Genomic DNA, 19,240 nt, shown 5'->3' with positions numbered 1-19,240 from the left:
CGCACTGCCATCAACTTTTAAAAGGTACATTCTGTTGTTTATTTACATTTTGTTAGCTAACGTTACTTGATTGATTGACTTTGGGAAGGGATAGTTCACCCAAAAAATGAAAATTCTCTCATGAATCACTCTCTTGTTGTTCCAAACATGTTTACATTTAATTTAAATTAAAGATATTTGGAAGAATGCTTCTAACCGAACTGTTCTTGGACCCCATTGACTACCATAGTAGGAAAAATCACAATGGTTGTCAAAAGTGCCCCAGAACTCTTTAATTTCCCACATTCTTCAAAATATCTTATTTTGTGTTTAACAGAACAAAAATATTATAGTCATTTTTCCTGCTTTTAATTTTCTTAATTATCCCTTTAAAGTTTAAACAGTGTTCTGTGGTTTACTATAGTAAAATAATAAAGCAAAGTCAACTCAATAGTATACTTTGATATTTACTATTATTCGGATGTATTGTCTAGGTATGTTTACTGCAGAGGGTGAGTAAATGAATAGAACTTTATCTTTTGGGTGAACTATTTCTTGAACGATGTTGTTTTATGAAATACATTATTTTCTTTTAGAGCTTTAGTTGCTATTGTACACCTACGAATACTGTACTTTCCTATATATTGTATAAATACGCCAGTAGCACCCCTGAGTGTGAGCAGGTGAGGGTAAGATGAAGCGCTGGATGATTTAGACCAGTAGCTACAGAGAGAATAGCCTTGTACTTTAAGTTTGAAAAGGCCATATTCAACACACCATCCATCACCACTGTCACAGGCCAGCCAACCTGCCTCCGTTTCCACTGATATTTCTCTCTCCATCTTGCCATAAGTCTTTTTTCATGCTCTCTTGTCCAGCCCTCCTCTGCTCTCCCCATCTCCTGCTCTGTCATTCTCTCTCTCTCTCTCTCTCGCCTCCCTGATTTCTTCATTCATCCGTTCTGTCTCTCGCCCAGCCTGCCATGGCCCTGTTTAATAGATGAAGTTCCCATTTCCACTTCTTGCTCTTCAGTAGCAGTCAGAGAGAGAAAGAGGGCTTGTGAGACAGAGCTCTCGCAAAAGCCACGCTGTCTATCACTCATTGCGTCCCGTTGGAGGGAGAGGCCTGGCACGGGTGCGTGTAATCTTGGATCGGACATCTAGCCGTGGATGTTATCCGCGTTGCCAACAGTCTGTTCGGCGCTACGGCGATGAACGCCGCTTCTGAAACTCCCAATAGAACGTAAACGCATTACATGAGGATTATGGGTACTTTTGAATAAATGAGAAAAATATGGTGCTTGAGGGTTTGTGGGACATTAATATGCCATAAATGCCGGCGTTTTGAAGTTTGGGATCTTTGTGAAAGTTTGCACATACAACACATTCAGCACGCAACGTTTAGCACTACGTCATCTATTAAAAACGTTTGATGTAATATGTATATTTATGTATGTATATATTTGGAATTTGAGGTTAATGGGCCCAAAATGATCAAGATCTGTGTAAGATCTGCAGAACACAAAAGAAGGTATTTTGAAGAATGTCGGTTTTTGCTTTTTTGGCAGTTGTTGAGTGAAATGAAGGGGTGAACCATCCCTTGAACTGTAAATTCATACTATATGTTTTATGTTTTAGACATTAACATTATTAAAATGGCCTTAGTTTACATACTTAGCTTGATTCAAAACTGTACTGCACTTCAATGCTCCATCTGTCATTCACTGTGACAACAATAGGACACAATCCATGTTCCTGCACATCTTTTTCCGCTTGACAACCTTCTAAAAAAGCGTGAATCAACAACTTATTAATTTCAGTACAAATTAATTGCGTTTTAATCTTTGAACATTCATTTGAGTGGCTCTGGGTTTGAGCATGACAGAAACTAATTTCCTTCTGTTCCTCACAAAGTCAAATGTTTCTGATAGTTCACCTGCTTTGAGATACGATGTATGCGGGGGAGATTGTAACAAAAACATGTCCTGACGAGAATATCCTGCAAAGAGGGAAAAAGTGTTCTGTACACACAAATGCACAGCTGAACTAGGAAACATTATTGCTCTTTGCAGATAATTGATGTGGCGGTGTGCTGGAACACTCAGACCTATTTCATGAGGGAGTAATAAAGAAAGAAAATTACATATGGTCTGAATTAAATATCAGCATTGAGAAAGTGTGGCAAAATAAGCCTGGTGCATGATGGGAGGGACTGCATGCTTTGCATGTGGTAGGGTACATTTGTACTTAAGGATTTATTGAATGAGGAAAGAAACAGTCTATTAAAGGACCAATGTATGACATTTAGCAGCATCTAGCACTTCACCTCCCTTTCGACGCACTACGGTGGCTGACTCATGAATCAGATAAGTTCACATTTTCGCTTCTTTTTCGAAGGAGATCATGTGTTTATGAAACGCATTCTGTAGAGCAGTTTGTCCTTTTAGGTCTACTCATATCTCATTTTAATGTAACAAATACATAATGTCTCATTATGAAAGGTCTTTATACACATAGTAAGGATTATTAAATTGCATTTCTTTCAATAGGTACTCCAAAAAAAGTACACACAGCACTCTTATGGTTAGGTTGGTCTTAGTAGCTTTCCTGTAGCTTAGTGGCAAGAGCACCTTAACAACGCAAGGTTGTGGGTTCGATCCCAGGGGATTGCAAATACCTATGTAAAATCTATAGAATAAAGCAATGTAAGTCGCTTTGGATAAAAGCGTGTGCCAAATGCCTTAGTTTAATTTTAATTTTAATTTTAATTTTAATTTTAATTTTAATTTTAATTTTAATTTTAATTTTAATTTTAATTTTAATTTTAATTTTAATTTTAATTTTAATTTTAATTTGTATGACCACATTTGTACAGCTGTGCTTTTTTAAACCCTTAAAATAGCCGTTTAATTATGAATTATGCTTGTTTTTTAAGTGGCATTGTTATATATTTTTTTCTTCTTTGGGTCAAGTGTAAATTATAACATATAGGTTTAGTAGACTTAAAATATAACACTTCATTTCCATGGTAGTCAGTGGAAAGCCTGATAGAAAAGAATGTGTGTAAGTCTGGGCCTAGTTTTCAGTCCGACCTGATTTTCCGCCACCGAAAAGGAGCAAATTAAATGCAAATAGAAGCTGAGCGAAAGTGATTTTGAATGCCATTGCTGCGCAACCACTGCAGAGTCCCACTGTGGCCACCCATACCATCTGCTGTTTGGATAACCTCTCACCCCGGGCCTTCCCAGGAACCCACACGGGCCACCTGTGTCTGTCCATGACAGGTATTCACAGTCAGTAGAGGACAGAGAACTCGGATACACTCAGCCTAGCTGGAATTCAAAGCGGTCCCTCGCACCCTTCGGAATTACAAAACAACCCACCCACTCCGTGAGGCTGGTGCCGAGAAACGTAGGGAGGGAGGGATGGAGGAGTGGAACAGATGCAGAGATTGAGGCTGCTGGGTGCCCAACATAGACACGGTGATCAAGCAGAGACAGGGTTTAATTACTTCCCCCGCCCAGACCCTCCTGCAGCAGTTGGCACCGCAAGCCCACTGTGACTTCTGATTGGAGGACTCGGAGTAAAGAAAATTCATGTTTTTTGCCCTGAAACAGTTAAGACCTTAGGCATCAATTTGAGGGCTTGAAATGAAAAGCAAGCTTGAAGGATTTGCTTAACTAAAAAATTGTTAAAAGTGAGGTTACACGAGGGCAAAAAAAATATTTAATTGAATCCAAAATACAATCATTTTTGCAAAACGCTGCAGATAATGTGACTCATGAAGATTAATATCATTTAGAGCCACGGAAAAAATCATCTATCGTTTTTCTGTGTTAAGCAGTGTTGGGTACGCTACTTTTAAAAAGTAATTAGTGATAGTTACAAGTTACTTCTCACAAATAGAAATTGAGTTATTAACTGAGTTACATCACTGCAAAACTATTGAGTTATCGATACATTTTTTTTAAATATGGTCAAATAACTTGGATGCCGCCAATATTAAATATGTTTAATGAATGTAATGGAAACTAAATAGAATAAATGATTGGTATAAAACATTGTACACAAATCTAAACTATTTTAATGTTGCTGTGGGTCAATGTGAGAGACAGCTATTATTTTCCATATTTTATATACAATATATTATTTTTGTAAATATTGTAAATACAGTATTGTCATTGCTATAATACTTAACTTTTACTATTTATGCCCAGACCAAAACTGGTCAATAAATTACTCTAAAAATAAATACTGTGCTGTCCTACTTATTTTTAGTAGTTTCCTACAAAAGTAAACAGTTTAATAACAAGAAGTGAATAGCGGAATGTTAGCTTGTGCATACTTCAGATTGCATTTTAGCAAACCGAATATTTAACTGCTTGCATATTGTTTGACAGCGGAGGGCGAGGATAGTTTCACTTTCGCTATCGTTTTGTGTTACCCCCAGCAGCATCACTCCCTCATTCCATCAATTTAAAAAGTGCAAAGTTACAGATTTTTCTAACAACATTTCTCTCAAATTTCAAATAAAACTAGTGCTATATTTTAGAAAATGAAAACTGGAAAAACAGGTCAAAATAACAGAAATGATGCTCTTTCAGACCACAAATAAGTTCATACTCACTTTGAAGCAATATAACAGTATTATCAGTATTTAGAAAAAGTAAAAAAAAATGTATGTGATAACCTGGATTTGTATAACGTCTTGTCATGTTTTCAGTCTTTCACGCTATTGGATGACTTTATGTCACTCCTGAGGTTTGATTCAACAGACACTCGACTAGAACGTCCACAAACATTTAAAAATGCTGAGTAATTGAAAATGTAGATCTTGGGACAAGATGCATGTTTACATTGTACAGTTGCTCCGAGATGCATGACGTCTTTCTTCCACTCGCTAAGCGCAAAGTTATACGAGACTTTATTAAATAATTATTTAATAGGTTCAAAAAGTTGGCGCTTCATTTGCTTCATTTTATGCTACCCCTCTAGCTGCTATACATTTACATGATTTGCAATCAAAATTCATGTAAGCAAGATAAAGCAATGCCTGTAGTTCCAGTAAGCAGGCTGCATCATGGGAAAAGCTCGCTTTTTTCCTCCACGTGTAACGCTTCTTTAGATGAAGCATTTATCAAGGCCAGTTTTCAGTTCCTAAATATTGCTGAGTAATCTAGTAACTGTGTATTTGTCAGCATCGTTGTTCATTGGCTTGCAACAGCCACTTTAATACAACAGCTGCAAAGTGCAATCTAATGTGTTTTGCAGAGTTTCTAGTTATCCTTTCCTCATAAAAAGAAGGAAAACACTGTCAACAAGTGAACGGTGTGCCTGTAGGCCTGTGTTTTTACCTTTGATTAATGTGGATAATGTAGGGCTGTAAATAGCCGATGGGATCTGGAATGAATGGATTTACTGAAGTGCGGCTGTAATTTGGCAATCACAAGAACAAGGTAAATGAATCAGCTGTTCGTGGTTACACGTTTTCTTTTTAGATAAAATGTGCTCAGGTAGTTTGCATATTTGTACACTATGAAGAATTCAACTATGAAAAACAACGTCTTTATGTGGTTAATGTAAACAACGCTGGTACAATGCTGATCCAGAAGAACTTCCTGTTTCATATTTTCAACATTGCACAAATGTTTGAAAATAATTCAACCAAATGACATTACATTACATTTACATTTAGGCATTTGGCAGACGCTTTTATCCAAATCGACTTACATTGCTTTATCCTTTACATTTAACATAGGTATTTGCAATCCCCTGGGAACGAACCCACAATGCTCTTACCACTGAGCTACAGGAAAATGTTATGAATGAACATTTATAACGGAATCAAAATGTGAAACCGATACCTTTACGATTTGATTTTGATTTAAACAAAAATTTAAACTGAAAGAGCATCTGGACCAGTGTTTGCAAAGTGGTCAAATATCTTTGCACTCAGCACAACTTACTTCTTCATAAACCAGAACGATGCATGAGCTTTATTAAACCGATAACTTGTTTTCATTACGCCTCCAAGCTTCATCTCTACTGAATAACTCATAAACCTAGCACGCTTTACCGACATAATATATTAAAATAAAAACACATATCATTGTAGTCGGTATCTACTGTATACTCACACCTCGGCACTTCTGATCACCCTTGCCAGATTAGGCATGTCCGTTGCTAAGAAACTGTTGCCGCGGCAAGGGCTAATGCATGGGAGATAAGTGGATTTCTATGTGAAAACGCTCTGAAATTAGGGAGTTTGGATTAGGTCCTCTCCAGAGCCACGCTAAGCACAACTCATCCTCTGAGTGGGCTTGACACAACATAAAATGCTCCCTTTCCCCCAAAAAATGAAATGGTTATAATAGCAATAATACATTTTAAAATTCACATTTCTCTGCTGAGCGAATAAGAGATTTAACTAAATCAATACACTATTAAGTAATTAAAAAGGGAAATTAAAAACGATAGAAATCAATTTTGCAGAATGTTTTAAAGACAAACAATTGATTTGGTAGGTGGCCAGGTGGTTTTCAATGGACTGAAGTTGTAAGCACATCAGATGCTGGATCGTACCAGCCAAAATCCTTGAGTCCAAAACATGCTTCTTTGGCTTCTGTCGTGCTTTCCTTTGGCTTGCGTTCTTTCGCATTTAATTAAAACCTTTTATAGGCAGTTTGTGCGAACCTGCCGGGAAGCACCTCTGAAAAACTCTGCGGTCAACCTTTGTCTAAACTATGAATTTTCCTAACAAATGTTGCTGATCTTAATTTATTGCTGCACAATACTCCAAAGTAAAGTTTTAATCTTTCATCAGAATGTTTCTGCTTGTTATGCAGAGACAACTTCGCATAAACCATTCGTAGTTTGAATTCATAAGTGTAGACAATCTGACATTTCTGTGTTTGTTTATGCATCAGCAAGCCCCACACAGAGGCGTTGGCCTCGGAGCATAGACCGTAACTTCTAGCCATACATTATTTATTACTGTATATTCTGGTTTACGCGAATGCATAATGTTAATGTGGTTGGATGTGTTGTGAATGCAGTTTCTTACTGTTTATAATGCTCATTGTTTAGTTACCAAACCTTTTTGTTTTAAAGGTCCTATTTATGAGATTAAGCGGCATCTAGTGGTGAGGTTGAAATTGCAAACAGCAGCTCACTCCATCCTTCCCTTTCGAAGCACTTTGGTGGCTGACACAGGGCTAAGGCTGTGCTCAGACTTGACTTCTTTTTTGACAAGAAGAAGTTGACAAAGTTGTTTTTAAGGAACAATAGCCTTTGGTAACAAATAGCAGCCGAACGCCTTGAATCCGGTGGCTGCGTCTATGCATTAAGGCAGCTCAAAGAAACAGATAGGCTAACTAATCACATATTTTAAAACTTCAATACTAACTTCTGCTAGAAATGAAATCAGAAGTTGTTGAAAGTGAAAATTAAACTTACATTTATTAAAACTATGCTCCAACCTGAGTTTCGGCCGCCATTTTAATTTTTCTAGCTTGAGTCTTCTCGACCAATCACGTTCCTCTCATGTTGTTATGGAAATGACAGGTCTTTGTTATTGGTTAGCTGTGAAAAGGACCTTGACATATGGCGTTTTTTCAGAAAAGGTTGAACTTTTTTGTAAAAAAAAGACGCCGGCGCTGGCGTTTAAAAAAGCGCTGAGGCATTCTATGAAAACACGGATTAAACCATAGGATTATAATGTAAAGCAGATGCTAGCAGCTTCTAAAAAGAAGTCAAGTCTGAACATGGCCTAAGATGTTGTCATATTTACGATTTTTTGCTAAAGTAGCACTCTAGAGCAGTTTGTCCTTTTAAGGCTACTGTAGAAGCAACATGGCGAATTCCATGTAAGGGAACCCGCATTGTAGGCTATGTAGAATGGAAATATCTCATTAAAACATGACTTTTTATTCACATCTGAAGACACAGTTACTGTATGTACTGTATATTATATTGCATTTCTGTAAGTAGATCCTCCTAAAAATGACGCATTGGACCTCTTTTAGTTATTATAAATAGCCGGTGGATGTTGTGAAGAGAAAACAAATGAAGTGGTGTGACCTATCAAGTAAGGAAGGCTCAATGCGTTATATCACGACTCAGATACTGATAACCTTATCAACAACTTAGCAGTCCATGTCGGCTTAAAGATTTTCTGCTCAGAAACAGACGGGTGCACTCAATGAGAGCGAGAAAGACTGGGAGAAAGATGGAGAGAGAAAAAATGTTTTGTTGCTTTATTTAATACGTTTTTAACATTTGTGGGATGACAACATGTGAAATCCCAGTGATAAGAGAGGGCTAAAGCCAGAGCAATCCGTTTGAGGTCTGGCCGTTGCGGTTACGTGATAAGATGGCCCCTGAGAGAATTCCTACCTATGGCAGATTTATCTAAACCTTAAGGATATGTAAAATATGATAAAGTAAAGAACATCAGAGATGAGGATTTTTGACCTTGACTGCAGGTTGCGACCTCTAATCTATACAATCGCTCTTTTAGTCGCGTTCATGTCATTCCAAACCTGTATGACTTTCTGTCTTCTACATAAGATATTTTGAAGAACGTCGGTAACCGAAGAACATTTTTTCCAACATTGACTTTCATTGTATGGCCTCAAAACCACTTCAACTTTTCTCCAAATATCTTCTTTGTGACATTCCCGAGCAGGTGAGGGTGATGAGGAACAGGGTCCCATCCTCCTCGGATGGAACGAGGGGTGTTCGGTCGCCAGGGGCGACATCTGAACGTGTCAGAATTGGGGGAACACAATTGCGTCTTTAAGGGCTTCAGACTAAACAGCTTATTTGTATTCCTGCCGTACGGCGAGCCTTCTCACGTGTGACTGAGCGCGAGGGAGGGAGAGAGAAAGTGATAGTGAGAGAGCCGGGGTGGGGGTTTGAGGGGGGGGGTGAGGAGAGAGAGACCTAAATGTGATGCAGCAGAAAGCTGTATGGTGCAGGCAAACGCACACAAGCGTTCACATGCTAATGCGTGATTGCAGGAAGGGGGAAAGCAACGCGTGGTATCTTACTTTGTCTGCGTTTTGGTTTACGGACTAATGGCTTTATTACCAAATCTGTAGTCTCCTCAGCATCACTTTAAGGATGGACTGGCGTCAGGCACTCGTGCATAATCTCTGAGTCGATCTACAGGTGAGGAGGAAGGTTTTGAGTGAGTTGATGCTGGCCTGAACTTTTGACTGTGCTCAGAGAATTTAGTTAAATAACATCTAGAGTTCGATGCGGATTTTGGAACCTGCGGTTTCTTGCATGCATGTACTGAAGTGAAACTACTTTTGTGAAATTGTTCTGGGGAGCTGCAAGGTCAAACAGGCGAGCTGACTTTATTTGCGTGCACCAGCGCAGTGTGAAATAACCTACTATTCAGAATGTCACCACGTTGACATCATCGGTGGTGAGTAACTTAAAAAGATTGTTTTGTATTTAAATCGTTGGGGTCTTCATCTGTTGAACATCCTTGATCATTTCTGACATGTAAGTCATTGCTTTAGTTGTTGCGCTAAGTTTTTGATTTGATGAGCATCTGTTGTTTGTGTAGCAAAAGATTTTAAAATCACACCTACACTGAGCACTTGCCAACATACAAAATAGCAATGAACTGTAATTGAAGTTCAATATTTGTGTAATAAATTTTTATTACATAATTTTTACATAATCTGAAAGCTGAATAAATGAGCTTTCTATTGATGTATGAGTTGTTAAAATATAACAATATCGGGATGAGATACAACCGTTTAAAACTCAGAAATCCGAGAGTGCAAAAATATCTAAATATGGAAAATATTGCCTTTGAAGTTGTTAATCAGGGGCACTCTGGCAGGCCATACACTCATAAAAATAATGTTTTTATATATTTAAGGGAGGAAATTTACAAAATATCTTCATGGAATATGATCTTTACTTAATATCCTAATGATTTTTGGCATAAAAGTAAAATCGATAATTTTGACCCATACAATGTATTTTTGGCTTCTGTGCCACAGTTGAAATGTTCATGTGCCACTTAAGACTGGTTTTGTGATCCAGGGTCACATATCATGTTTGTGTTTGATGTATATGAAACCCCCCCTGAACCATCTACTCCACCTCCACCTAATCATCTTATGTACCCACATTTTTGAAGATACTGTATATTTTCAAAGTAGTTCAGTATTGGTTATACCATAATGCCACAGTTTTTTTTTTGTGATATCTCACTGGCACCAGATGTGTTTTGATATGGGATGTGTTGGCCCAAAAAATAATCAAATAGACACAGTGTCAAAAATATTGTCGCAGAAGAACAAAGATTTATTGAATGAGTTCCATATGCGTATCTTATACTTTCAACCTGACTAACAGCACGTTTCCTTTATTTCTTATTTTCAAATGATGACTGTGTGAATTAATTTGAAGTCAAAGGCCCAATGAGCCAAACCATAGATTTTTTTATTGCAAATAATATCGCAAGTATATTAAAACTAAATTATTGTCCAGAACCATAATGTTGTCCAATATTTTAAACAGTTTAAGCTGCTCGATCACCTTCTGTCTTCTTGGCCATGAATGGACGAATTTAAAAGGACTTTGTGCAAACTATATGCAATAGATTTTGTGTTTTTTAAAGTTTGTAAACTTTATATGATCTCAAGACTGCAGTTTTAGCAGCTTGAAGACTCTGCCAAGGAAGTAAAACCCTTGTGCCTTCCCTGTGAAAACACGCTGCAAAGCCAAAGTCCGAAAATGCTCAGGGCAACCCGAAGAGAATATCTACAGTACGTGCTTAGATGCTACATTGCTTTACTTTGGGCTCGGTTCCAAAACCTAGTAAGCTAGCTGGATGTTTTCTGGCTTTACTGACTGAGTGACTGAGTTTTTTACTCAACCAGTAGACCAATAGATTTCAGAAATCATTAAATAAAATCTAAGATTGTTTGCAATCTTGGACAGATTTTTGAATCAGACAGAACTGAGCTTAATGCGTTCTGGGATTGGCTTCTCTACAAAGGTGACAAGTAACGTTGCTTTAGTATTTAATTTAGAACTACTGTAAAGTCCTCCTCAAACAACCCATCACCTCCCATCGAAGACGACGTGACAATGCCAGTTTGGAAGCATCCCGTCTCTCCTCTCTGATATGAGCATCTGTTTCCTTCCAAAGACAGAGTTCGTCTCCTCCTGTTGTCCCTGTCTGTCCTCGGAGGGCCGTGAGACGGTTGTCTTGATTATGTTGTTAGCAGAAGTGCTCATCCACTCTTAATGCAATTAGGGACGTGACAGCTATGTTGTGAGGGATGATGTTTAATGCACCACACAAACTCAGTGTGGGTACCAAAGCCCATGACACCGCTTTGATTGACAGTATAATAACTGACATAGTTATGAAAATGAATGCGGACGTAAACTCCGGTACACTTTGATGTAAGACAGGAGGTCTGAGGTAATATAGAGCACATTGTCATACTTTGGCCCTGAGGTGGTTGTCTTAACCTGTATTATTACAGTATAAGTGCATGTTGTGGATTAGAAATTAGATGTGTCTAGATGTGTTTTTTTGTTGTGTCTTTCAAGTTTGGAAGAAGTAATTGCATATTCGTTTTTTCGACTTTTTCTTTATGTTCGAATGTAATAAATTGTCTGCCAAGAAAACAAATGAAGATACGCTTTCTAAGCATGCAACTTTGAAAAGCAATTCTTTATACGCAGTGCTTTTTTTGACACTTGACATAATACGTTGGCATTTCACACTTAAATAATCAAAAGCTTAAAAATACGCAAATTAAACTTCAGTTTATGCTATTAAACATATACTTCCATAACAGATACATGGTAAATTTGACCTTTTTCTAGGGCACAGTACCTGAGACCATCTGTAGCGCGTGTGGATGTGTACGCGCGTCCATCTGTGAAACGCAGACATGTCTTATTAGTGTATCATCGTAATCGTATCCCTGTCAAAAAATGACAGCTCCATTTCCAAACCAGGCATAATGGCTGATTGACTATGTCATTTGTTCGTTTGTGGAAGCTAATATGTATTCTACCCCTTCCAAAAAAATGACGTGGTTTCCCCAGAGGACAATTTTATTGCTCAGAGGTTGCATAGATCGGGACGGTTCTGAAGTGTCAGCTTGGGTTATTTGAGTCCAGCGTTGGGTCAAAAATGGACACACCTATCTGTTGGGTTATAAATTAACCTATGCTGGGTTATTTCAACCCAAATGCTGGTTTGTTTTGTCCCATTGTTGGGTCAAATATATAAACGTTCTCTGGGTGAATTTAAGCCAACAGTTGGGTTTGTCCATTTTTTGACCCAACGATGGGTCGAAATAACCCAGCGTTTTTTAGATTGTGCATTTAGTGAAGCCATTGAGCTACAAGTGCATGTGGATGTTGTGCAGAGGATTATTTCGTGTTTGAGAAATTTGGGTCATGTTGAAATCTTTTGGGCTCGTAGGCTTGGTCTGCTATTGACCTTTTTGCTGTTTGGGAGAAACACTTGAGAAATTAAAGAGATCTCGTTTCAAGTACTTTCCCTTCGATGGTTTGTTAACACGTAGTGTTGCATGCAAAATCATTGAGCGGAGTGGCGAAGCAGAGTGTAATAACTCAAAAATATGATTTACAAGCTCGCTGCTAAAACTTGACGTTAATCTAAAATCAACCATTATTCAATACACGCCACAAATGAAAATGAAATATTGGAAAAGTGCGTTGACTTCACTTTTAAACAAATGAGTTATACCAGCAGCTAGAAAATAAACAACCAAGCCTCATAATTAAAGCAAATCCCCTTCCCTGGAAAGAAGGAATGAAAATAATTGTTTTTCTATGCAATTTGACATGCCCAAGGGGGTCAGATTAAAAACGCTTCCGGGCTGCTTTATAAACTGCCCTCCCTGATGTTTTTGAGATCTGCCTTTTAATGCAATGACATCAAAACGTTGTCTTTTCGCTCCGAGTGTTTCTCTTTCTCAAAGGTTTCTCGCGGCTCCTAATTGGAGCTGATTAAAATTTCCAATGTGCTTTAGTTCTTCCACTGTTTGCATCTTTTCTCCTTAACCACTTTTCCCCTTTGATGTGTATGTTATGAAACCACGTGTTTTTTTCTCATGTAGCTTTCTGTCATGCTACATGTATACTTCTGCAAAGTTGCTTGTTCCGGGAAAAGCTTCAGCAGACTATTTAAAAAAAGCTGTGAAACTGTCACGCTCCTGAGAAATGTACAGCTAGCAGCACCACTTCCAGTTATCTACACTGATATGTTGCTGTGGACAAACCGTTATGTCTTTAATCTCGTGTTTGTTCAAGATTGTTTAAAGCATATGAGCGTCTTGGTTGAGGTGGCGTTGACTGACAGCATCAGCGAGATGTGCAGATAGTAAATGCATCAAACTAACAGATTCTGTACAATTACATAACGGGAAAAACAAAGCGCTTCCAAACGGCTAATGGAGCCACAGGGCTTCTCGTATCAGATGAATAAACGGCCGGGAAAGTGATGATTCAGCATTTCAGAGACTGCAGAGAGATTCACACGCTGGTACACTGACGCCTGTCCCTGTCACGCTCATTAAAATCACATCTCCCAGTCCAGGCCTTGTGTATCAGCAGGAGGGACACTTTTAACAGGGCTTGAGTTGGCATTACTGTAAGTAATAGTTTAGATTATCCATGCTTGGTTATGCTAGGGCTATTAGCGGTGTACATAAAACATTTGACAGTCGAAGAGGAACGGTCAGTGCATTTAAACTACTGTATGTTTTAAAATTGATGATGAAAGTTATGAGATTATGTATTAGCAATAAATAAGCAATCATTACTTTCGTGTAGCTCAGTGGTAAGAGGAAGGTTGTGGGTTTGATCACAGGGAATCGCACATACCTATGTATAAATGTATAGGATAATGCCACATAAGTAAGTACATTTATTTGTTCTGTTAAACACACAGAAAGATATTTGAATACTTGTGACCAAAAAGTTCTTGGCCACCATAGGAATGTTTCCTTTAATGTACTGTATCAGTGGTTGTGTTTTGCTTTGTTCATGGTAGAAAAACAAGAACATTTTGCAATAATTTGTTTTTATCAAATTAAATCATTTCTTAATTTTACTAAACATAAATAGTTTTGTTCTTCTTGCCTCTCTGTTTTCAGCATAATGAAGATGAATTTTCTATGTAACTAATGAACACTTTGTTCAATTTAAGATATTTCTTAGGAAGAATTGACTTTACTTTTGTTATCTTTGTAGTTTCTGATACATTAAATGTTACGAGGCTCTGGGTATTTAGGGTATGAGCTACGTATACAGAGAATTAAAAATATAAATTCTTTCATCTTTTACTCACCCTGGTGTTATTCCAAACCTTTATGACTTTCTTTCTTCTGCAGATGACAAAAAGAGATATTTTGAAGAACGTTTGTAACCGAACAGCATTTGCCCCCATTGATTTTCAGTGTTTGAACACAAAACAACGGAGACATTCTCCAAATATCTTCTTTTGTGTTCCACAGTAGAAAAAGTCATATGCATGTTTTAAATGACATGAGGGTGAATAAATGTTAATTTTTATTTTTAGGTGAGCTATCCCTTGCTGTCTTCGCCCAAGGGCCAACATGTGGTGTTCCTCCCCTGCATCTGTTCACATAGAACTTTGTTTAACGCTACAGTATGAAGCACAACGCAACACAACACCGGTAGTCTTCAATAATGTTGTACCATTAGTGGAAAGAGTGAAACATGAAAGGAACGAATCTTAGATTTGTGTAGCTGGTAGACAGGGCCGTGAATATTAAGAAACACCTGTTCGGCTAGGGCAGGTCCTGCAGAATGAACACAGGCTAATGAAGGTCTCTTCTGGTTAATTGTTTAAACTATAAATAGAGGTGGATGATGGTGCCAAAACATGGGCTTGGTCCCGGAGTGTCAGGTTTTTGGTCGTCAGGTGAGATCTCCAACCCGGGCGATGGTTCACGTCTTTGACCCTGCGTGTATGCGTGTGTGTCTGTAATTTGCTGCTGTTCAATTATTTTGGGTGTCCATTATTGTACTACTTGTTTTTTGCAATGTATTACAAGAAGATTTTTAATATTGATCATATCTTGTGGATGAAATATTTGTGTTTCGCAGCCTCAGTCTTATTGTTTTAACATACAGTTTATAAAGAACAAAACGGTGATATTTCAGAATGCGTAGAAACTTCAAATACAAAGAACCACATGCTAAAGTAACCTTTACAAACAAGGGCGCACAAAGTTGTTTGCTGTGATGCGTCGGAGCACAAAACAAACAAATAAATCAGCAAAAAAGTAAATGAGAAATGAACGCAAGCGTAAAAGAATAAATATTTGAACTATCTCGCCAGCCTCTGAGAGACCTATCGGGCGCCCATGCGATAATTGAATAGTTAGCGGAAAAACAGCACCTTCCACCTTGAAAGGAAATCACACGGCCCTCCACAGATTGAAAAATTTCTCTCTTCAAAGTGACACTGCCTATCTTCATGATGAGGCTTTTCCCGCTGAAAATATATATCGACTTCAGATAACGGACTTTTTTTCTTTTTTCTCGTGTTCTTTCGCTTTTTATCTGCACAGGGACAGACGATTTGGCCTTTCCAGTCCGTAGGCAGTTTGTGAGTTTGTGTTTAAAAAGGTTTCAATCGATAGGATTCGCTCCAAAGCTCTTGCAGTTGGTGACCCGGACAAAATACCGCCGACCCCAGAGATTCCAAAACAATAACGCCCGAGATGGGAAGAAAACAGGCTTGGAGAGGCCTAACGCAACGTTTTTTGTCTCCTCGTAGATTCAGATGGCTTCCTAAGGGTCTTCTTCTTTAATTCATATTTACGTTTTGACAAATCGTGCGATTAAATACACTCATTAAAGTCCACGGTGCATCAATTAAACATGGATCAAGTAAAGTTGACAAACACGAGATTGTGCGTTAAAGCAGCCACGGACAATTGTCCTACGTCAAATCCAATTATATTGTATTGTTTACAACGCCAATTACAGATCAAGTCTTTTTCACATCCTGTTTCATAAGAGATATCTGTAACAAGGTTCAATAAAAGTAAGGAAGAAAGGAAGGAGGTGGGAACCAGCGAACATTTAAATAAAGTTTAATCAAAATAAACAAACAATAACACGGAAGTAAAATGCCGGCAGCCACCTCACGGTCGACTGGTGGCCACAAGAACATAAATACCAACGTAAAACATACTGTATGTCCGGGCCCGGTCCTCTCTCATCAGCAATCCTGTCGCTTGTCCTCTTATGCTACCGATTTCCTCTGTGAGATACGCACAGCTGATTCCAACTATCACTCACGCCACCGGCCCCGCCTCACGGCTCCCGTCCCGCCTTCCTCACCAAAATATCCTTTTGTACTTTTTATTTGGTTATTTCCTTAAAAAGAATAAATAAGCACACCGTCGGTTGTTATTCTGAAGGCAGAAACGCAGCAAAGCGAAAGTTACACGGAAAGTCGCTAAACTGTTATCTGCAGAGGGGGGTCCCTCCCTCCCCCCAGGAGAGAATTGTTCTTGATAGACGATGCTCCTGAGAGCTTTCCTCGTAAATGAGCCTGTTTTCATCTCTGAATTCGGACCAGCAGCCCTTGACATAATAAATACGCTTTTGTTGTTATCTGGGTTTTCCGAGGAGATTTTATGAAAGCGTAAACTTTGTGTCTTTTTAAGACTCCAGACCCATAAACGTTTTATGGCCCCTAGAGAAGCATTAAACTCAAGCTCGTTGATGCTTAATTAATTACAGAAGAATGAAGTGATGCTGTTTCCGTAGACAGTTTATCACAAGTCAAGTCACAAGTTTATCCATTTTAAAAGTGTTTTTTATTGTTTTTTTTAAATGCACAGACTACTTAGTTACATTTACTGAATAGATATGATTTGTAAAAAAAAATATTTTCTAATATTTTATGATTTCCCTTGAAACCACATTGTTGAGCCCAATGGGGCTCAAAACATGGTGTTCAGGACGGTAGTCCTATTTAAAAACACATTTACTACACCTCTGAGATTGTTAGCAAGACATATTCTTCATTAGATCACTAGCAGAACTACACCAAGCGCGGCAAGAAATCATGTCATGAAATAGATACCAGGGAATTTGAGAGATCTTTCAGATAAGGCGGTGAACATTTCTCTCCTGGCCAGTCTAATGTTTACCTCCATTTTGGATACTAGCGTTGTCAAGAAAGTTTATACTTTATGAGTTGTATGATTTGTGAAGTGAATCAGTGAATGTGAAAGCGAAACCTGGTTGTCGGCACACTCTGTTTTTTCAGTTAGAGTAGAATCCCTGACATCAGGACAGTATGGAGAGTTGCCAGTGGTTCATGAGATCAAAAGAAGCATCAGTCAGGATTTACAGAAGAGTTTTGACATCCGCTTGGAAAAGAACATTCCGTACCAAGCCTCAGCTCTGGAATCAAACCTTACCGTTCTTTTCTTTTCAGTCATTTTAAACAAAATTCTCAAGTCAGTGTTCGAAATAAATAAACCATCTTTAATGAGAGATTTGAAAAGAACACTGAAATAAAAACAACATTATTATGTTGAATGAAAAGTTGGCTTATCTTTTATGTGTGTTTGTGACGCTAGTTAAGCTTTTAGAATGTACTTGCTTAGCTCTGTTTTTGTTCTGTTAACCATTTTGAGACTGATGAATTTTGATTCATCACAGACATGTGATGCAAAATATGTGGATTTGTTGTTCAAGAGTCTATCTCTGCTAAGTTTATGATTTAAGGCAAAAAAACATTTTCGTGCATATTTATCAGTCTGCATTTGTCTCATGTTTGTTACTTCTTCCTCTTAAAGGGATAGTTTACACAAGAATGAAAATATAATAATTTATTGGCCCACATGTCACTCCAGACATGTATGACACTGGCCGCCATTGACTCGCATTGTATATGGACACAAAACCACAGAGACATTTCTCAAAATATCTTCTTTTGGGTTCCACAGAAGAATAAAAGCCATTAAGGTTTGTAAGAGAATAACATATTGAGTAATTATTAATTGCAGTGCAGCAGTATTGAAGAGGAACACTTGATGTATCGCTTCACATAAATATCTTATCGGCAGGTAGCCGTCGCCTACCGCCCTGACTGAGCTGTGCGGATTTTTGAAGGGCAAACGCGAGATGAAGCTAAAGACTTGACTAATAATGATCTAATCTGGACTCATTTTCACACTGCATTTACAGAGCAGGGTGTCCTTAGGGGAGTTTAAGCCCTGTGAGCCAGAAATGGCTTCCCACTGCGTTGAACGAAAGCTAAAAAATAAGAAAGGAACATTGAGTGCTTCTATCAGTCTTCGGTTATCTAACAGCTTCCCTTTTACCTGACCTGCTCTCCCCTGACCTTCCTGCAAAAGAAAACAGGATCTGTTTCTCGTGATTGACATCTTCTGAATGGTATTGACCTCACGCTCAGTGTGACGGTAAACCTCTAATCGTGTTACGTCATTGGCAAAGACATATAGAACATGCATTATGCATACTGTATAAAGGCATGTTTGCTTTCTGGTATGTACAAAGGCACCCTTAATAGGGTCTTGGCCAAAAGGGTTTTGACAGTGCAGGAATGATGATGTCACTTTGTCAAGTTGCTGGGGATGCTTTTTCTCCTGGCAAGTACCTAACAAGACCTCAACCCTTATTCCCAGCAGGATGATGCCACATAAAGAGCGGAAGGGATCAATAGAGCTGAGAGTTTAATATTCTTCACATAAATTGTAGTCCAGCCGTGGGACTGCGGATGGTCTTGCATGCAATGTGAGGGGATGCTGAAATCATTAAGAATTCGACTTTTGGAGGAATGTTAAAAGAATGCAAATCTTGTGGTAGTTGAAGGAATTAAAGGGCAAGTTCAGCCAAACATTTACATTCCTCATGTTGTTCAAAACATAATAAAACAAAATAAGCTATTTTGAGAAATGTCTCTGTGCTTTTGTGTCCATACAATGGAAGTCAATGGGATCCAGTGTTGTTACCGACGTTCTTCAAAATACCTTTTTTTGTGTTCTGCCAAAGAAAGAAAGTCATACAAGTTTGGAATGAATTTAAAGTGAATTATTTAGAAAATATTCTGCTTTGTTTTTATGGGAAGCCTACAAAACAGAGTACACTTACTTGAAATAATACAACGGTGAGTAAATGACCATTGTAATGTTTGAAATGATATTTTTTTTAATCAGTTAATAACGATT

The 19,240-nt window shown here is 38.2% G+C and overlaps 1 protein-coding gene across 1 annotated transcript in view; it reads left to right on the top strand.

Annotated features, from left to right (window-relative positions):
* The first annotated feature begins 9,031 nt into the window (after positions 1–9,031).
* lrrc4ca (leucine rich repeat containing 4C, genome duplicate a) overlaps positions 9,032–19,240 on the top strand; it is a 140,505-nt gene continuing 130,296 nt past the window's right edge. The window contains exon 1 of the mRNA XM_056740586.1: positions 9,032–9,149. The gene's annotated coding sequence lies outside the window, so the exon portion shown is untranslated. The remainder of the gene's footprint in view (positions 9,150–19,240) is intronic.

The sequence above is a fragment of the Triplophysa dalaica genome, chromosome 24, assembly GCF_015846415.1.
Source record: "Triplophysa dalaica isolate WHDGS20190420 chromosome 24, ASM1584641v1, whole genome shotgun sequence".
Lineage (NCBI taxonomy): Eukaryota > Metazoa > Chordata > Actinopteri > Cypriniformes > Nemacheilidae > Triplophysa > Triplophysa dalaica.
Note: the sequence above shows the minus strand (reverse complement) of the source record. Positions and strands in the feature narration are given on the sequence as shown.